The following is a 21,101-nucleotide window of genomic DNA, read 5'->3' as shown; positions in this document are numbered from 1 at the left end:
GCTCACCCCTCAGTGTTGTGGCCCAGACGTGACACAGCAATGGGCAGAGGTACCAAAGGGGCCCAAGGGGAAATGCAGTGCGGGGGCAGGGACTACTCGGGTTGTTTCTCAGAAAAGGGGAGTGGGTGTGCTGGATGCCGGGAGGGGGAGTCAATGGGGCAGACTTCAGTAGAGAACCAACCACACTCCAGAGTCCCGAAAAGACACTTGTTACTTTCTTGGACTTCCCTGAGTCTCTCTGTGCTCTGCCCTCCCTGAAGAGGGAGCCTGCATCTCCCCAGAAGCATCTCCAGGGCTGGGGGATGGCTGCCCTGGCAAGGGGCTCACCACCCTGTGCCCTGGACAGGCTGCAGGGGGATGGAGCCCCAGGGAGGCCCGAGAGGGGAGGCCCAGCCCTGGGTCACTCTCACCTGGAAGGGTCTGGCCCAGGAGGGCAGCAGGTGTATTTGGTGCTGTGTCCCCTGGAGGGATGAGGACAGATCAGACAGACCATGGGGGTGGACAGAGGAGACCCCACTCTGTCTGAAGGGCCTGCAGAGACACTGCATCCTGAGATGGCCTCGTTCCTAGGAAAACAAGACCACGCAGGGAGGTGGGCTGTCCCTTCCTGGGGAAGAACCAGTCTCCAGTCTCCACGTAGTTACACCCTGTGTGTGTCTGTCCTCCAGCTCTGTGACCTCCTCCATCTGGACCCTGGGACCTCGGGAGGACACACCATGACCCCCACCCTCACGGCCCTGCTCTGCCTGGGTGAGATGTGAAGGAGGGAGGGGACACCCTGTTCTGGGGGGACCCAGCCCACAGCCAGGCCCTGGCCACCAGGAGACCCAGGGCCCAGGAGGCTGTGGGGGGACAGGGCCTGCTCAGGCCTCAGGGCTCCCCTCTCACAGGAACTCTCTTCCAGGGCTGAGTCTGGGCCCCGGGACCCTAGGGCAGGCAGGTGAGTGTCCCCAGCTGTCCAGGTCCTCCTCCTGGGGACCAGGAGCCACCCTGGGCAGTGGGTGGAGAACAGAGTTGGGGGCTGAGGCTGGGGAGCCTGGAGGGGGCTGGGCTGAGGGCTGGGATCTGAGGGGCTGTGCTGGGACCCACCTCTGATTCCCTTGCAGGGACCCTCCCCAAGCCCACCCTGTGGGCTGAGCCAGGCTCTGTGATCGCCTGGGGAGGGCCAGTGACCATCTGGTGTGAGGGGCCCCTGGAGGCCCAGGAGTTCCGTCTGGATAAAGAGGGAATCTCAGTGCCCTGGGACAGACAGAGCCCACTGGGGCCCGGGAACATGACCAAGTTCTCCATCCCGTCCATGACTGAGCACCATGCAGGGAGATATCAATGCCTCTATCTCAGCCCTGCTGGGTGGTCAGAGCCCAGTGACCCCCTGGAGCTGGTGGTGACAGGTGAGAGGACACTCAGGGGTCCCAGCCCCAGGCTCTGCCCTCAGGGAGGGGGTCTGCTCCCAGGGGTCCCTCTCACAGCCCAGCTGGGGGTGGTGTGGGAGGAGGGAGCCATGAACACCTGCCTCCTTCTCTTCTAGGATCCTACAGCAAACCCAGGCTCTCAGCCCTGCCCAGCCCTGTGGTGACCTCAGGAGGGAATGTGACCCTCCAGTGTGGCTCAGGGCAGGGACATGGCAGGTTTGTTCTCACCAAGGAAGGAGGACACCACCTCACCTGGACCCTGGACTCACAGCGACACCCCAGTGGGCAGTTCCAGGGCCTGCTCCCTGTGGGCCTGGTGACCTCTGGTCAGAGGTGGACATTCAGATGCTATGGATATTACAGGAGCACCCTCAGGTGTGGTCAGAGCCCAGTGACCCCCTGGAGCTCCAGGTCTCAGGTGAGGAAACCTTAGGCTTTCCCCTGAATGTCTCAGGTGGGACCCATGTCCCCAGGTGTTGACCTGGTGGCTGGATGGGGTGAGAGGAACCAGGGTTCCTGAGCCCATCTGAAGGAGGTTGGGAGACAGTGACAGCAGAGATTCAGAACTGGGCAGATGGGGACAGGACCAGCAGAGGCTCCAGCAGACAGAAGGGTCTTCACAGCCGCTTGGCTGCGGTGCTATTCGGGGATCAGCTTGAAAGTCACCTCCCAGTGTGGCTTCTCAGTGCCCTACTGAGAACCCAGACGGCCTCCACCCCTCCTGCTGGTCTGTGTGCACACACCTCTGTGCTTACAGCACACAGACCTGATCTTACTGATCCACCTGAACACGCACACACCTGTGTTACACATACCTGTTCATGCTTCCTGGTACACGCGTCTCTCCCTGGGAGGTCTGTGGCGCAGCGTGTTCTTCCATCTGTGAGGGGCCTGACCCCCCGAAGTCATGGAGGGTGCACCTGCGTGGAGGGGGCCTGTGTGGAGGGGCACTGTGTGGAGGGGCACTGTGTGGAGGGGCACTGTGTGGAGGGGCACTGTGTGGAGGGGCACTGTGTGGAGGGGCACTGTGTGGAGGGGCACTGTGTGGAGGGCTCACCTGTGTGGAGGGGCACTGTGTGGAGGGGCACTGTGTGGAGGGGGCACTGTGTGGAGGGGCACTGTGTGGAGGGGCACTGTGTGGAGGGGCACTGTGTGGAGGGGCACTGTGTGGAGGGGGCACTGTGTGGAGGGGGCACTGTGTGGAGGGGCACTGTGTGGAGGGGCACTGTGTGGAGGGGCACTGTGTGGAGGGGGCACTGTGTGGAGGGGGCACTGTGTGGAGGGGCACTGTGTGGAGGGGCACTGTGTGGAGGGGCACTGTGTGGAGGGGGCACTGTGTGGAGGGGCACTGTGTGGAGGGCTCACCTGTGTGGAGGGGCACTGTGTGGAGGGGCACTGTGTGGAGGGGCACTGTGTGGAGGGGCACTGTGTGGAGGGGTACTGTGTGGAGGGGTACTGTGTGGAGGGGCACTGTGTGGAGGGGCACTGTGTGGAGGGCTCACCTGTGTGGAGGGGCACTGTGTGGAGGGGCACTGTGTGGAGGGGCACTGTGTGGAGGGGCACTGTGTGGAGGGGCACTGTGTGGAGGGGCACTGTGTGGAGGGGGCACTGTGTGGAGGGCTCACCTGTGTGGAGGGGCACTGTGTGGAGGGGCACTGTGTGGAGGGGCACTGTGTGGAGGGGCACTGTGTGGAGGGGGCACTGTGTGGAGGGGCACTGTGTGGAGGGGCACTGTGTGGAGGGGCACTGTGTGGAGGGGGCACTGTGTGGAGGGGCACTGTGTGGAGGGGCACTGTGTGGAGGGCACTGTGTGGAGGGGCACTGTGTGGAGGGGCACTGTGTGGAGGGGCACTGTGTGGAGGGCTCACCTGTGTGGAGGGGCACTGTGTGGAGGGGCACTGTGTGGAGGGGCACTGTGTGGAGGGGCACTGTGTGGAGGGCACTGTGTGGAGGGGCACTGTGTGGAGGGGCACTGTGTGGAGGGGGCACTGTGTGGAGGGGGCACTGTGTGGAGGGGCACTGTGTGGAGGGGCACTGTGTGGAGGGGCATTGTGTGGAGGGGCACTGTGTGGAGGGGCACTGTGTGGAGGGGCACTGTGTGGAGGGGGCACTGTGTGGAGGGCTCACCTGTGTGGAGGGGCACTGTGTGGAGGGGCACTGTGTGGAGGGGCACTGTGTGGAGGGGGCACTGTGTGGAGGGGCACTGTGTGGAGGGGCACTGTGTGGAGGGGCACTGTGTGGAGGGGCACTGTGTGGAGGGGCACTGTGTGGAGGGCTCACCTGTGTGGAGGGGCACTGTGTGGAGGGGCACTGTGTGGAGGGCACTGTGTGGAGGGCACTGTGTGGAGGGGCACTGTGTGGAGGGGCACTGTGTGGAGGGGCACTGTGTGGAGGGGCACTGTGTGGAGGGGCACTGTGTGGAGGGGAACCTGTGTGGAGGGGCACTGTGTGGAGGGGCACTGTGTGGAGGGGCACTGTGTGGAGGGGCACTGTGTGGAGGGGCACTGTGTGGAGGGGGCACTGTGTGGAGGGCTCACCTGTGTGGAGGGGCACTGTGTGGAGGGGCACTGTGTGGAGGGGCACTGTGTGGAGGGGCACTGTGTGGAGGGGCACTGTGTGGAGGGGGCACTGTGTGGAGGGGCACTGTGTGGAGGGGCACTGTGTGGAGGGGCACTGTGTGGAGGGGCACTGTGTGGAGGGGCACTGTGTGGAGGGGGCACTGTGTGGAGGGGCACTGTGTGGAGGGGCACTGTGTGGAGGGCACTGTGTGGAGGGGCACTGTGTGGAGGGGCACTGTGTGGAGGGGCACTGTGTGGAGGGCTCACCTGTGTGGAGGGGCACTGTGTGGAGGGGCACTGTGTGGAGGGGCACTGTGTGGAGGGGCACTGTGTGGAGGGCACTGTGTGGAGGGGCACTGTGTGGAGGGGCACTGTGTGGAGGGGCACTGTGTGGAGGGGGCACTGTGTGGAGGGGCACTGTGTGGAGGGGCACTGTGTGGAGGGGCACTGTGTGGAGGGGCACTGTGTGGAGGGGGCACTGTGTGGAGGGCTCACCTGTGTGGAGGGGCACTGTGTGGAGGGGCACTGTGTGGAGGGGCACTGTGTGGAGGGGGCACTGTGTGGAGGGGGCACTGTGTGGAGGGGCACTGTGTGGAGGGGCACTGTGTGGAGGGGCACTGTGTGGAGGGGCACTGTGTGGAGGGGCACTGTGTGGAGGGGCACTGTGTGGAGGGCTCACCTGTGTGGAGGGGCACTGTGTGGAGGGGCACTGTGTGGAGGGCACTGTGTGGAGGGCACTGTGTGGAGGGGCACTGTGTGGAGGGGGCACTGTGTGGAGGGGCACTGTGTGGAGGGCACTGTGTGGAGGGGCACTGTGTGGAGGGGCACTGTGTGGAGGGGCACTGTGTGGAGGTGCACCTGTGTGGAGGGGCACTGTGTGGAGGGGCACTGTGTGGAGGGGCACTGTGTGGAGGGGCACTGTGTGGAGGTGCACCTGTGTGGAGGGGCACTGTGTGGAGGGGGCACTGTGTGGAGGGGCACTGTGTGGAGGGGCACTGTGTGGAGGGGCACTGTGTGGAGGGGCACTGTGTGGAGGGGGCACTGTGTGGAGGGGCACTGTGTGGAGGGGCACTGTGTGGAGGGCACTGTGTGGAGGGGCACTGTGTGGAGGGGCACTGTGTGGAGGGGCACTGTGTGGAGGGCACTGTGTGGAGGGGCACTGTGTGGAGGGCTCACCTGTGTGGAGGGGCACTGTGTGGAGGGGCACTGTGTGGAGGGGCACTGTGTGGAGGGGCACTGTGTGGAGGGCTCACCTGTGTGGAGGGCTCACCTGTGTGGAGGGGCACTGTGTGGAGGGGCACTGTGTGGAGGGGCACTGTGTGGAGGGGCACTGTGTGGAGGGGCACTGTGTGGAGGGCACTGTGTGGAGGGGCACTGTGTGGAGGGGCACTGTGTGGAGGGGCACTGTGTGGAGGGGGCACTGTGTGGAGGGGCACTGTGTGGAGGGGCACTGTGTGGAGGGGCACTGTGTGGAGGGGAACCTGTGTGGAGGGGCACTGTGTGGAGGGCACTGTGTGGAGGGGCACTGTGTGGAGGGCACTGTGTGGAGGGCACTGTGTGGAGGGGCACTGTGTGGAGGGGGACTGTGTGGAGGGGCACTGTGTGGAGGGGCACTGTGTGGAGGGGGCACTGTGTGGAGGGGCACTGTGTGGAGGGCACTGTGTGGAGGGGCACTGTGTGGAGGGGCACTGTGTGGAGGGGCACTGTGTGGAGGGGCACTGTGTGGAGGGGCACTGTGTGGAGGGCACTGTGTGGAGGGGCACTGTGTGGAGGGGCACTGTGTGGAGGGGCACTGTGTGGAGGGGCACTGTGTGGAGGGGCACTGTGTGGAGGGTATATCTGTGTGGAGGGGCACTGTGTGGAGGGGGCACTGTGTGGAGGGGCACTGTGTGGAGGGCACTGTGTGGAGGGGCACTGTGTGGAGGGGCACTGTGTGGAGGGGGCACTGTGTGGAGGGGCACTGTGTGGAGGGGCACTGTGTGGAGGGGCACTGTGTGGAGGGGCACTGTGTGGAGGGGCACTGTGTGGAGGGGCACTGTGTGGAGGGCACTGTGTGGAGGGGCACTGTGTGGAGGGGCACTGTGTGGAGGGGCACTGTGTGGAGGGGCACTGTGTGGAGGGGCACTGTGTGGAGGGGCACTGTGTGGAGGGTATATCTGTGTGGAGGGGCACTGTGTGGAGGGGCACTGTGTGGAGGGGCACTGTGTGGAGGGGCACTGTGTGGAGGGGCACTGTGTGGAGGGTATATCTGTGTGGAGGGGCACTGTGTGGAGGGGCACTGTGTGGAGGGGCACTGTGTGGAGGGGGCACTGTGTGGAGGGGCACTGTGTGGAGGGGAACTGTGTGGAGGGGCACTGTGTGGAGGGGCACTGTGTGGAGGGGCACTGTGTGGAGGGGGCACTGTGTGGAGGGGCACTGTGTGGAGGGGGCACTGTGTGGAGGGGGCACTGTGTGGAGGGGCACTGTGTGGAGGGGCACTGTGTGGAGGGGCACTGTGTGGAGGGGCACTGTGTGGAGGGGGCACTGTGTGGAGGGCTCACCTGTGTGGAGGGGCACTGTGTGGAGGGGCACTGTGTGGAGGGGGCACTGTGTGGAGGGGCACTGTGTGGAGGGGCACTGTGTGGAGGGGGCACTGTGTGGAGGGGCACTGTGTGGAGGGGCACTGTGTGGAGGGGGCACTGTGTGGAGGGGCACTGTGTGGAGGGGCACTGTGTGGAGGGGCACTGTGTGGAGGGGGCACTGTGTGGAGGGGCACTGTGTGGAGGGGCACTGTGTGGAGGGGCACTGTGTGGAGGGGCACTGTGTGGAGGGCTCACCTGTGTGGAGGGGCACTGTGTGGAGGGGCACTGTGTGGAGGGCACTGTGTGGAGGGCACTGTGTGGAGGGGCACTGTGTGGAGGGGGCACTGTGTGGAGGGGCACTGTGTGGAGGGCACTGTGTGGAGGGGCACTGTGTGGAGGGGCACTGTGTGGAGGTGCACCTGTGTGGAGGGGCACTGTGTGGAGGGGGCACTGTGTGGAGGGGCACTGTGTGGAGGGGCACTGTGTGGAGGGGCACTGTGTGGAGGGGCACTGTGTGGAGGGCTCACCTGTGTGGAGGGGCACTGTGTGGAGGGGCACTGTGTGGAGGGGCACTGTGTGGAGGGGCACTGTGTGGAGGGGCACTGTGTGGAGGGCTCACCTGTGTGGAGGGGCACTGTGTGGAGGGGCACTGTGTGGAGGGGCACTGTGTGGAGGGGGCACTGTGTGGAGGGGCACTGTGTGGAGGGGCACTGTGTGGAGGGGCACTGTGTGGAGGGGCACTGTGTGGAGGGCTCACCTGTGTGGAGGGGCACTGTGTGGAGGGGCACTGTGTGGAGGGGCACTGTGTGGAGGGGCACTGTGTGGAGGGCTCACCTGTGTGGAGGGGCACTGTGTGGAGGGGCACTGTGTGGAGGGGCACTGTGTGGAGGGGCACTGTGTGGAGGGGAACCTGTGTGGAGGGGCACTGTGTGGAGGGCACTGTGTGGAGGGGGAACCTGTGTGGAGGGGCACTGTGTGGAGGGGCACTGTGTGGAGGGGCACTGTGTGGAGGGGGCACTGTGTGGAGGGGCACTGTGTGGAGGGGGCACTGTGTGGAGGGGCACTGTGTGGAGGGGCACTGTGTGGAGGGGGCACTGTGTGGAGGGGCACTGTGTGGAGGGCACTGTGTGGAGGGGGAACCTGTGTGGAGGGGGCACTGTGTGGAGGGGCACTGTGTGGAGGGGCACTGTGTGGAGGGGCACTGTGTGGAGGGGCACTGTGTGGAGGGGCACTGTGTGGAGGGGGCACTGTGTGGAGGGGCACTGTGTGGAGGGGCACTGTGTGGAGGGGCACTGTGTGGAGGGGCACTGTGTGGAGGGGCACTGTGTGGAGGGGCACTGTGTGGAGGGTATATCTGTGTGGAGGGGCACTGTGTGGAGGGGCACTGTGTGGAGGGGTACTGTGTGGAGGGGCACTGTGTGGAGGGGCACTGTGTGGAGGGGCACTGTGTGGAGGGGCACTGTGTGGAGGGGCACTGTGTGGAGGGCACTGTGTGGAGGGGCACTGTGTGGAGGGGCACTGTGTGGAGGGGCACTGTGTGGAGGGGCACTGTGTGGAGGGGCACTGTGTGGAGGGGCACTGTGTGGAGGGGCACTGTGTGGAGGGGCACTGTGTGGAGGGGCACTGTGTGGAGGGGCACTGTGTGGAGGGGCACTGTGTGGAGGGGGCACTGTGTGGAGGGGGCACTGTGTGGAGGGGCACTGTGTGGAGGGGCACTGTGTGGAGGGGCACTGTGTGGAGGGGCACTGTGTGGAGGGGCACTGTGTGGAGGGCACACCTGTGTGGAGGGGCACTGTGTGGAGGGCTCACCTGTGTGGAGGGGCACTGTGTGGAGGGGGCACTGTGTGGAGGGGCACTGTGTGGAGGGGCACTGTGTGGAGGGGCACTGTGTGGAGGGGCACTGTGTGGAGGGGCACTGTGTGGAGGGGCACTGTGTGGAGGGCACTGTGTGGAGGGGCACTGTGTGGAGGGGCACTGTGTGGAGGGGCACTGTGTGGAGGGGGCACTGTGTGGAGGGGCACTGTGTGGAGGGCTCACCTGTGTGGAGAGCACACCTGTGTGGAGGGGGCACTGTGTGGAGGGCTCACCTGTGTGGAGAGCACACCTGCTTGGAGGGTATACCTGTGTGGAGAGTGCACCTGTGTGGAGGGGGCACTGTGTGGAGGGCCTGTGTAGGGAGCAGGCCAACGGGGCAGGGAGGGCAGCCAGCCGCCACCCCTCCTTGGTGCTGAAGTTCGGGCTCTGGAGGGTCATTCCCGCTACCAGGGCCCCACCTTGAAAAGTAGGGTACAGGGGCCTCTCAATTTGTAGACAGGGTTTGGGGACCACTGAGGGTGACTGCTGCAAGTTGAGTGGTCTCAGGTCGCTTGGGGTGACACCTTTGGCTAAATCTCTCCAAATCTGGGGCTGTCTCCTGTCCATCAAAGGCAACATCCTGTCCCTATTGTCCAAAGGTGGCCACCTCTGAACTTCTCGGGTCCTCCAGGAGGGCAGGTGTCTGGCTGACCTTCCTGGGGACTGCAGTCTACTCTGGATTCCAACCAGTCCCTGTGGTCACTGTGAGGAGGGCTTCTGACCCGGTGTCTGTGAACCCCAGCCTGTGACCTGGGGAGGGCAGCCCAGCTGGGAAGACATGAACCTGAATCCACTCTGGACTGGACAGAGCTCTGCCGCTGTCCTGGACAGCCCCACACATTCCCCTCCATTAATTCTCCTCCTCCTCCTCCCCAGACTCAGCCACAGACTTGGTTTTCAGGATGTGAAATAGGGAAAGGAGAGAGAAAGTGCACGTGGGCTTCAAGCCACCCTGGGAATGTGTGGACCCTGCGGTGGCCAATTCACAAGGGAGAGGCCAGGCTGAGTGTGGGGAGGAGGGGGCAGGCGGCCCAGGCACCGTGAATCCAGGGCCCGGAGGACACTCAGCACTGGAGCCTGGACCTGGCGCCTGGGTGCTGCTTAGATCTGGGCCAAGGTTCCGTGAAGGGACATGGTTGCAGGTGTGGGTGGGCCCCACCCGGTGGGCCCCACCCTTGACCTGCCCACTTGACCACCTCACCTGCAGCCCAAGGAGCTGGGCATTGGGGCAAGACGCACGTGCCCTTCACACAACCCACCCACACAGGATTATAGGTCCATTGAACATCCGAAACCCACCCCTCCCCTGGCCTGGGATTCAAAGCCCCTGTCCTCGCTGAGCCCTGTGGTCTCCACTCCTACCTGCACCCCCTATCCAGCCCGTCTTCTCTCCCCAGCCTCCTTCTCCTGCCTCCGCAGTCCTCCCCGGGCCCTTCTCCCACCCGAAGCCAGTCGGAGCAGTTTAGAAGTTTTGTTGGTTCCGTTGTTATACATGACGGTAGAATCCGTCTGGCGTGGTTATAAAAGCATGGCATATAATTTGCTCCAAGTCAGCCCCCAGTACTTCCCCTCCCCCTCTCCTCCTCCCTCCTGTTCCCTCCCCTCTACTGGTCTTTCTGTGATCTACTTATAGTGGTTTACCTTTTGTTAGTGTCTTTTGACGTACACGTGGTGGATGCGCTGTGGGTGTTTTAATTCCTATTCCTGCTCTTGATCAAATTCTGGAGTCTCTAGCAGAAGGTCCCCAGAAGCAAGAAGAGCTGCCCTAGTGTTGAGGACACCTGGTGCCCTCTTCCCAGTGCCACCTGCAGGGGCAGTAGGCCCCTCCTCTGCTTCCTCCAGTCCTGTCCCACCAGACGCCTGGTCCCAGCCATGTTCTGTGACGCAGGGCTGCACTGTGGGCAGGCGCTCCTCGCGACCCCTGCTTGGTGCAGGATACTCTCTCTGGGCTTTTATTAGGGCAATACAGTCACATAGCAGCCCGTGGACAGGTCCAGGTGGCTCACAGCATAGCTGGCCCGTCCTGTCCCAGGGTGTCCCCCTCTGCCCCTCCCGTCCTCTCTCTCCTGTCTCCCTGCGGTCCCTGGCGCTGACTCTCACCATCATGCGCTTCTCATGACGCACCTCTGTGGACAGACGGCTTCTCTAGCGCTGTGCCTGCACTTCCTCGTCCCCAGAACATCGGGGCACAGATCTGCCACCTGTGTGCATTAATTCCAGACTCTGCTCCTGTGCTGAGGATTTTCCTTGGGTATTTTCTAACGTAAGTTCTTCCCTTGCTCATCAGCGAACAAATCAATCAATCAATACTTCTTCCTGAGAAAAGCGGTTCCGTGGTCTCGGCTGGTATTCCCTCCTGTTTTCAAACACGTTGCTGACATTTCAGATCTCTAGGCAGGTCCTTTCCATTTGTCCACCTGAATCTGTAAAAAACAATCTGTCTTTTTGAAGATTCCTCTGCTTTTCACATTTGCGCCCCTACTTGAGGGACTTTCGGAGTCTTGCTCACTGTAGATTCCCAGCTCCAGGAAGAGGTGCTCTGAGGCTGAGGCCGCCCTCTCTTTATCCTAGAACAGACAACGGGAGGGGGGCAGAATACAAAGTCAGGGCGTCACAGTCCTCGGTACCACTGCAACGGCCATCGGTAATGAGCTCCCTAGTGTCCTGCTGGCCCCGGCCTGGTGTCCCCAGGGGGATGCACAGACTTGGCACTGACAGGTGGTGATGGCTGGGATCTCTACCTAGAGGGTGCAGCTGGGGCTGAGCTAACCACAGAGCATCTGGAGAGCAGGGTCTGCAGACCCCCTCCTCCCTCCCCTGAGCTGCAGTGTAAAACTAGAGGCCCAACCTCTCCAACACTGAGGGCTCTGTCCTGGTCAGGATGAGCAGGGGCCACGGCTGCCCAGCCTCAGGGGGACGTGAGGTCAACCAGGCCACACAGGCCCTCCTGAGAAGGCGGCGAGGTCACCTGCACGAGCAGAGGGGGTCCCCACCCCCCAGCTGTCCTTCCTCTGCCCTCCCTGTTCTTAGCAGCTCCTGATTCTGGGCCATTGCCACCAGCCAGAGCCCCAGAGAGAGGAGCAGCAGGAATTCCCTCTCAGGGTGCAGAGGACCAACACCCAGCTGGGCTTCAAGGGCCCCTGTGACCTGTCCAGCCCTCAGGGACCCTCTGTCCTGCCCATAGGCCACATATCCAGGTGACCCTGTGGGACCTCATCCAGGTGGGTGTGGCTGGCGGGTCCTGTGCCCCCATCAGCTGCCAAGGTGGAAACACAGGAAGGGGTGGCCCTGCGGGCTGACCTGAAGGTGGCCCAGGATTCCCTCCCAAGGAAGGAGACACATTTTCTCTCTAGTTTCATACGAAAGAATGAAAATGACACTTTCCACATGGCTTCCTTTCTAATGTGAAGGGCTGTGAGCCCTGTTCTTCAGGACGAGGCTGTGAAGGGGTCATTTTTAAACCCTCATACATTTGAAGCAATGAACACTGAACAGAAGGTTAGAAAATAGACTCAGCCCCTCATCTTCCAGGACACAGGACCAGAGACCAAACCCCTGGTCCAGACGAGATCTGAGGACCCAGGAGGAGAAAGGGTCTGGGCACCGTTTCCTTCTGAGTCCTCTCCCCAGTGTGGACAGCTGAAGGCTCTGCCCACCACCTGCCAGGTCCTCCCACAGCACACGGCCGAGAGGAGGAAGGGGTCATCACTGGGGACCAGGAAACCCTGGAGGGGACACAGGAGACCTTGCCAGACCCAGCAGCTGCCCCGTCCTACCTCTGCCCCCTCTAGGGGATGATGCTGACCTCAGCCCAGGACGAGAAAGGGGGTGGGCAATGGCCACGGTGTGAGGCCTCACGCAGCTTCTCTCAAACCCCAGAGATGCCTGACCTGGCTCATGCTTCCCTCCTGGTGCTGGATGGGGTCCAGGCCTCCCTCTGCCCCTCCCCAGCCCTCCTTAATGTAACCGTCCATGGAGAAGGTGAAGGAGCAACCCACGCTGAGGCCTGTCCACTCTGGGAGAAACCAAGGTCATGGTGAAGACTCCTGGGGATTTATTTATAGTTAATGACAGATAAATATTTCTAATATTTGGGACACTCAATTTGTCGTGTTGGGATATGTCTACACTGTGACATGAGCTCCACACTGAGCTCATGGACACACCCAGCAGCCCCATAGCTACAGTTCTCCCTTGTTCCTTCTCATGGTGAGAGCACTACAGATCCACCCTCTGCAAATCTCACCTGCACAACAGGGCTGTGTACACTACAGTCCCCAGTGCTGGGGTGGTGACTCAGGAGATGCCACAACAGGGGTTCCCAGTGTGGTTCTGCAGGACGCAGGACTTCTGGAGGTCAGCAGGTGCCTTGGTGACCACAGCTCGCAGGGCCTTCAGGTTCCACTTGGCTCTCGAGGCGTGTCTTTGTCAGGGCTGGGTGGACACCAGGACCTGGACACGGGGAGCCGTCACACAGCCCCACCCAGTGGGACGGCAGCTGGTCTCTGCCCTTCACACTGTATCTGCTGAGGGTTTGCTTGTTGTTGAGGCAGGACTCTTGTGCTGCCCACACTGGCCTCCTGGACTCAAGACATCCCTGGGCTCCTGAGCCTCGGAGAAGCTGGGACCTCAGGAGCCCAAAGGCTTTGAAGGGGGAGCTTCTCCCTCTCTGTGCTGTCCACGTCCTCCTCTGAGATAAGGGACTGTGGGAGGAGTCGGCCACTGGGCACCAGGAGCACCAGGTTTGGTGGGAGGTGAAGTGCCCTCCACCCCTGTCACAAGGGCCCCACCCAGGACCATGCCTGTGCCCACGGCCTTCTGCAGAGGGCTCATCCCTCCAGGCTTAGGGAGCCCTCAGCACTGAGCAGAGTTCGACTCTGCAGCGTCTCCAGAAAGAAACAGGGAACGCACCACCATGAAGCACCTGTGACACGGAGAGAAACTGTTCAGAGCTGATGCCGACAAATAGGTACCATGGTCTCTGAGCTCTGGATGCACCTGAGTCTCTCTCAAAGACGACAAGCAATTCAGCATCAAAACCTGAAAAGTACTGTAAGTTAGAAGAGGACGTTTTACTCATTTCAATTATAGTAGGAGACGGAGGAGATGGATGGAAACTAGTGAAGACTTTAGAGAGACCAGGAAGGCTCAGGGGCCCAGGGATTTTACTCCAGCGACTCCGGAGTCCGAGACAGGAGGATGGCAAGCTCAAGGCGACTGGGGAACTGAGGAAACTCACGACTCAACATGAAAAGGATGAAGAAAACCAAACTGGGGCCGTAGCTCATGGGGGAGGCTGCAGAGCTCCCCAGGGCCTGGGCCCTTCCTCAGTGCCGCAGAGAAATCAGAACCAACCAACCACGATATCAGATAAATGGAGGTTCTGAAAGGTGGCCCAGGGGGCTGGGGTGGGCTCAGCGGGAGAGCGCTGGTCTAGCACCTGCGAGGCGCTGGGTTCCCTCCTGGGACCCCTCATATAAATAAATAAATAAATAAAACAGAGTTATTAACTCAAAAAAGGTCAGGAAGGCAGAGTCAGCAGAGCTGCCACCAGAGAGGCTCAGGGACAAGCTCCCGAGGGCGGAGAAGGCGAAGGACAGGAAACAGTGGCCACCCGGGACACCAGGACCTGGAAGGCAGGCCCAGGGCACCCCCTCGGCTGACCTGGAGTTCCTGACAGGGACACAGCAGCAGGAGCACAGAACACGCTTGTGACTTACTCGTGATCAACAGGAGACCCTCATCACCCTGGGACTGTGGCATGGAATCCATTGACCCCACAGGCCCCAACAAAGGCAGTGAGACGCAGTAAATGTCTCGAGGTTTGTGTGCGGCCACGACAGACCTGCAGGGTGACATGGGGTGGTCAGCAGGAGGTGGAGCTGCACCCAGACCTCCTCTGCAGCTGTCCATCCCAGGCCCCTTGCTGGGGAGAGAGCTGGTCACCTTGCTGTGGGGAGGAGGCAGCAAACCTGCAGGGTGTGAGGGTCCTGTGACCACATCCTGCTCATTGCTCAGCTCCTGTATCCTGGCCCCAATGTGGCCCCCATTCACCCACCTCCTGTGCCCTGCTGTGCCCTGGAAGGGGAGACAGCAGAGGACATGGTGGAAAGTCCCTCCTGAAGACACTGGGCCTCCAGAGCCCAGGCTGGAGGAGGGAGCCCTGGGAAGCTGAGGTCATGCACGGAGGAGCCCAGGGTGACCTGCCACGGCCAACACTAGGGACAGGCAGAGTCCTGGGAGGGAGAGTCCATGTGGGGATGGGTCACCTCTGTGTGGTTATCCCTCCAGGATTCTGTCTGGGCAACATGGTTAGGGACTTGTTGTTAATACTTCAAGCCCAGGTTGTGATTTTGGCCAAATTGAGGGTTTCTCCCAGGTAGGAGGTGTGGGGACAATGAGGGGACCTAGAATCCTCTGCACTGGGTCCTCTGGAAGCAAAGAAAAAGGACGCTGGACACTGATGCTCCCACTCTCCTCTGAGACCTGCCTGGACACCTCCTTGGCCTCAGCCAGATCTGCAAAAGGCTGAGGTGTTCACGTTCTGGGGTCTCCAGGGTGGGCGGGTCACCTGGTGAGTAGGGAAGCTCCAGTGCTGGACACAGAGACCCCCTAGGGACCAGGCATTGCCTGAGGTCTCCACCTGACAGGGGCTGAGCTCAGGGTGCCCCTGGTGCAGTCAGAGGGACTGGCCAGCAGCAAGTGACCTCCAGACCTTGAGCACTATCTGATGAAGAAGAATCTTAAATGGGCTTCAGTTTTGTCTTGTTTTGCTTGATCTGGGGGATGTCACTCTAGGGCTTTCACTGGTTCCTGGTCTTCTATCAGAATTCACAGGCTCTGACCCTGCACCGTCCACGCCAGCCTCAGGGTGCCCTGGGGGAGCTACTCCAAGGAGGTGGGCATCCTCCTGAGCTGTGGAGGGGACCTTTCCCACCAGCTCCCATGAGCCTGTGACCTGGCCCTCGGGCACCTGCAGTGAGTGGTTCCTCACCAGGACTCACCCTCACAGGGCTCCTCACACAGAGACCCCTGGAGATCAGGGTCGCAGGTGGGAGAGGTCCAGCCCATTCCATGTCCACGCAGTGTCCACAGGGCACCCCACCAGAGCCACAGCAGTGGAGCTGGCAGGGAGCCGAGGTGACAGAGTCCTTGAACACAGAAGGGTCAGAGTCAGACTGGACTCTAGTCCTGGGGCTGGTGTCCTCGTCAGTGAACTCAGGGAGAATCCACTCCTTGACCAGGACGTGAGGCTGAGACGCCTCCTCCTGCCCCTGAGCTGAGGAGGGCTCACAGATTCAGATGTCCTCCCATAACAGCAGGGTCCAGGAGCAGCCCTGATCAGCATGTGTCCACCTGAGCCCACTCCTGCTGCCCCTGATCCTCCCCTGCCCCACCCTGGCCGCTCCTGCAGGGAGGATGCTTCAGAGCAGGCTGAGATCATGGCAGCCCACACTGGACCTGTCCCCAACCTCTGTCCACCTACTCTTTGGCTCTCAGAAGGTGCACCTGTGGGGGCTGAGGGGCAGCAGGGGAAACAGTGCTCAGCCACAGGAGGTGGACGACCTTCCTGCTCTGGCCAGAATCTCCACCTCTTCCCAGGGCAGCAGCAAAGAGCACTTGGACTGTGGGATGGACCTGGGCTAGACGTCCACGTCCCTTCCTGGCTCCCTGATTGCACAGATGTGCCCACTGCTCCTGGAGCTGGGGGTGCATCTTGGAATAGAGAGAGTGGCTGGGGGGGTGAGGGCTGGGGACTCGGGATCCAGCACACACTGCAGGCCACTGTGGTCCCCTCACACAGCCACCAGCACAGGTTCTCAGGGATGAGCTGATGACAGACGCACCAGGTCCTCCAGGATGGGCCACCAAGCTGACTCCCTCAGTGGACCTGGGGTAGCTGGTCTCCCTGGCACTGTCCTCTGTGCTAACTGTCACTGGTGTTCCATCAAACTCAGGTCCAAAGGGGCCAGGACGGGGTCATAGAGCTAATGGGGTGAATGGTGCAGAGGTGAGGGTCCACTTCCCCAGGCTGACCTGTGGGGTGTTGAGGACCATGGTGGACACCAGAACCCCTGGACACTCTTAACTGGCTGCCCACCCTACTTCTCAGGCCCAGGGCTGCTGACCTGCAAAAGGAGATGGTCAATGGGCAATGCAGCAGGATGGGGCATGGATTAGAGGGGACAATGGGGAGGTGGAGGTTGGCCTGGGGGATGGTGGGGTACGTTGTCAGGATCTAGGGGGGAGGGCTAGCATCCTCAGGCACACCCCTGCCCTATTCTGGTCTTGATGGAGGACCAGGAGAACATGCCCAGGGCCTCGCTCCCCCTCCACCCCACACATCTGCCTTGAAGACCCAGGGCCCAGGGAGGACCCCGAGAAGGACAGGAGGTGACATCTGCAGCCCTCACCTCAGCTGCCACCCTAGTCCTGTGGCCTCCTTCCCCTGTGCAGCCTCACCCTCAGCCTTCCCCTCCCTGCTGTGTGGACCCTGCAGCCAAGGACACACAGGAAGTGATGAGCCAGGTAGAGCTCCCGAGGCCCCACAGGAGGGTCCCTCCCCACCTGGCACAGTGTGGAGCACCAGTTTAGGCTGAAGAGCATTTTCCTACAAGGACAGCCAGGCTCCAGGGGTGGTGACGCACACCTCAGCTCTCAGTCAGGCTGCTCTGTTGATGGTGGGACAGGCTGGAGCATAGACTCCAGAGCAGATGGGACGGCTCTTCCCCCACACCCCAGAACAGACCATTTCATGTGCAGCACGGGGAACTGGCTCAGGAAGGAGGGCTTTCTCCTTTCAGCTCCTGTGTCAGTCAGCTCTGCGCTACTGCAACAAAACACCAGAGACCATCAACTTAAATAGACCAGAGCTGCTGAGGGAGGGGTTTGCTCCTGCACAGGCTGCGCCATGGTGGGCTGCACTGGAAAATCAGCCCTGAGGCCCTTCAGCTGGTCCAGTTCCCAGAGGGCAAGGTGCAGGCCTCCACCATGCTGGACCTCTGGAGCCTCCCACCCACCTGCCCAGTAGCTAGTCATGTTTCTCCTGGTCTAGGAGTGAGCCCCACATTCCCTTCCTGGATCCTCTGAGGACATAATCCTGGGTTGGAGTCAGCCTGTGTGGGGCCGACTCAGGAGGTACCTGGGGCCTGGCCTGGCTGGGCAGCATTCAGGTCAGACTTGAGGGCCTCAAGTTCAGGGCGGACCTCAGCTCCTTGATGAGATGTCCCCAAGGGGCGTGATCTTTGTGAGACCTGCCCTGGGGAAACCAGAGACAGGACAGGAAGGGACATCCCCATCTGGTGGGTGCGCAGCTCTGGGGACCAGGGGCCAGCAGCAGCCCCTGCTTACCACTTCCGTGCTGTCTGACCTGCAGGGCCTGCACTCTCCTCTCTGGACGTCTTCAGAGCAGGCGGCATGAGGTCCACCCTGCCTGTCCTCCTCTGCCTCGGTCAGTGCTGGTTGGATGGTGGGGGTAAGGCTACACAGGGTGGGTGGGGAGGGTCCCAGGTGTCTGTTCACAGGGAACTCTCAGGTCTTAGTCTCATATGGTACCAAATGGCTGCTGTGACCACAAGGGACAATAATCCTCCCCAACACTGAGATGCCAGCTCCTCACGGGGACCTCTCTTCCAGGGCTGAGTCTGCTACAGAGCCCCCGGGGGTCTTCAGGTGAGGGCCCTGCAGCCTCCCACGTCCTGCCCAGGCTCAGCCCCTGGGGTCTCGGGAGACAAGGGAGCAGCCTGGGCCGAGGGTGGTGACAAGGTAGGGCAGTGGGACCTGGGGTAGGGACAGGCCAGGACCCAGCCTCTGGTTTTCTTGCAGGGACCCTCCCTAAGCCCAATCTGTGGGCAGAACCAGGCCCTGTCATTCCCCGTGGAAGGTCAGTGACCCTCTGGTGTCAGGGACCACAGGACGCCACGTGGAACTGTCTCAGTAAGGAAAAACCCTGGAGCCCCACATGCAGAAGACCCTTACAGGGTCCAGGGAACAGGGCCATGTTCCCCATCCCCACCATGACTGCCCAGGATGCAGGAGGGTACCAATGCTACTATCAGAGCCCTGCTGGCTCCTCACAGCACAGTGACCCCCTGGAGCTGGTGGTGACAGGTGAGTGGACACTCAGGGGTCCGGCCCCTGCTCTGCACCCGGGTGTCCCTATTACAGCCCATTAATGGGGGAGGAGGGAGCCATGACCACCTGCCTCCTTCTCTCCTAGGATTCTACAGCAAACCCAGGCTCTCAGCCCTGCCCAGCCCTGTGGTGACATCAGGAGGGAACGTGACCCTCCAGTGTGCCTCATGGAAGGAATTTGACGGCTTTATTTTGGTGAAGGAAGGAGAACACAACCTCACCTGGACCCTGGACTCACAGCAAAAACCCAGTGGGCAGTTCCAGGCCCAGTTCCCCGTGGGGCCTGTTAACCCCAGCCACAGGTGGACATTCACATGTTACGGCTATTTCAGGAACAAACCCCAGGTGTGGTCAGAACCCAGTGACCCCCTGGACCTCCTGGTCTCAGGTAAGGAATTCCCATCCTTCTCTCCAATATTTGGTGAGGCTGCGACCTTGTGGGCAGAGACCCAGGGTGTGAGAGGGTGACCTGCAGGGAGGACAGGGGAGGCAGGGGGTTGGCAGGATCCAGCCCTCAGTCCAGGCTCCTCTTCCTCCAGGGGTGTCCAGGAAGCCCTCCCTCCTGACCCAGCAGGGCACTGTCCTGGCCCCTGGAGAGAAACTGTCCCTCAGTGTCACACTGCCATTGGCTATGACCGATTTGTTCTGTCCAAGAGGGGGCCCAGGACCTCCCCCAGCGCCCTGCCCAGCAGCCCCAGGCTGGGCTCTCTCAGGCCGACTTCCTACTGGGCCCTGTGAGCAGCCCACACAGGGGTTGTTTCAGATGCTATGGTGGACACAGCCTTACATCTGAGTGGTCAGCCCCCAATTACCCCCTTAATATTGTGGTCACATATGAGGATCCCAGGGGTGTAGTCAGGACCCAGCCTCTGCACAGCCCTGTTGGGGAGCCCCAGGAGGTGATGGCCAGTGTGAGGTGGGGTCTCAGGACAGAGACAGGGAGGGACAGAGAGGACAGAGACAGGGGACACAGGGACAGGAAGAATCAGAGACAATGAGACAGACAGAGAGCACAGGGTCCTCAGAGAGAGGCCCTGGGGAGGTCTCAGCTCAGAACAAGCTGGGGCCACCCTCACCCTCCTTCCTCTCTCCAGGACAGCTCCCTGTCACACCCTCCCTCTCAGTGCAGCCTGGTCCCACAGTGTCCTCAGGGGAGAACGTGGCCCTGCTGTGTCAGTCACAGATCAAGATGGACACTTTCCTCCTGTGCAAGGAGGGGGCAGCTGATCCCCCCCTGCGTCTGAGAGCAGAGTACCGAGCCCCATGGTACCAGGCAGAGTTCTCCATGAGAGCTGTGACCCCAGCCCTCGGGGGGACCTACAGGTGCTATGGCTCTCACAGCTCATCCCCCTACCTGCTGTCACGGCCCAGTGCCCCCCTGGACCTGGTGGTCTCAGGTGAGTGACCCTGACCCCATCCTCTGTGAGCTCAAGGATTCCCCCAGGGCCCTGCCCAGGACAGCTCTGGTGGGATGGGAGTGAGGGGCCTAGGGAGGGTCGGCCAGCGGGACTCACCCCTCAGAGAGGAGGGGCCAGCGGGGTCCTCCAGCCTGTGCACCCACCCACCACTGGAATCAGGAAGGTGCAGGTGGGCACAGGAGGGTCCTGGGGAGGCCAGGCAGGTGTAGGAGGATGGGCAGAGACAGTCCCCAGGGGCAGCCTGCACCCCTCACCCTCCTGTTCTCCTCATTCCCAGGACCCTCTGGGGGACCCAGCCCCCCACCCTCAGGACCCAGGTCACCAGCTGGTGAGTCTCAGGGGCCTCTGTGCAGACACTGTCCTGCATTCTTGAGCAACCAAGAATCACTCTGAGCTATGAAGTCCAGTTACCAACTCAGCTAAGCTGTGTCCAGGGCACTGCAGAGAATGGTCAGGGATCTCAGGCCCTGGGGCTCAGGGCTAGGAGGCATGAGGGTGAGGTCCAGGCAGAGGTGACCCTGGGCCCAGCCTGGGGAGGAGCAGCCAGCTGAAGTGGGGGGCAGGCAGCCCAGCCCTCACCTCCCACCCACCCCAGGAGGCCCTGAGGACCAGCCCCCCACCCCCACGGACCCAGGACCCCAGAGTGGTGAGTGAGGGGCTCTGGTGGGAGGTGGGGTCCAGGGCAGGGCTGAACTGAGAGGGGAGCAGCCCCCTCTGGAGATGCTGACGGGGACCAGCCCCTCCCCTCTGGGCCTCAGTTTCTCCCAGGGCAGAGGAGAGGCCTGGCCCTGACCTTCAAGTGCCTCTCAGGCTGACCTTGGCTGTGCCCTGCTGGGAGAGGGGCCTCCAGGGAAGCCTCCAGGACCTGAATCTGCAGGGCTCTGTCACCTCTGTGCAGTGACAGTGACACTGAGCAGGGGAGGGCTCAGGGCCATCGGGGTGTCAGGCTCTTTCCCTCCAGCTCAGGGCTGAGCTCTGGTGGAGAGAAGGAGACTGGGAGTCAGACTCCCCCAGTTCAGGCCCCGCTCTGCTGCTTCCTGCTGGGTGACTGGGCAGGGGACCCCCCTCTGAGCCTCAGTTTCCTCATCTGTGCCTGGGGGGTCGGTGGCAGTGCCATCATGCCTGAGTGACAGGGCTGGAGGTGACAGGTGGAAAGACCAGCAG

At 61.9% G+C, this 21,101-nt stretch overlaps 1 pseudogene; it reads left to right on the top strand.

Annotated features, from left to right (window-relative positions):
* Positions 1-673: 673 nt before the first annotated feature.
* Positions 674-21,101, top strand: part of LOC113178458 (leukocyte immunoglobulin-like receptor subfamily A member 6) — a 51,696-nt pseudogene continuing 31,268 nt past the window's right edge.

This window comes from Urocitellus parryii, chromosome 15 (assembly GCF_045843805.1).
Source record: "Urocitellus parryii isolate mUroPar1 chromosome 15, mUroPar1.hap1, whole genome shotgun sequence".
Lineage (NCBI taxonomy): Eukaryota > Metazoa > Chordata > Mammalia > Rodentia > Sciuridae > Urocitellus > Urocitellus parryii.
The sequence above is the reverse complement of the archived record's forward strand: the minus strand, read 5'-3'. Positions and strand labels throughout refer to the sequence as shown.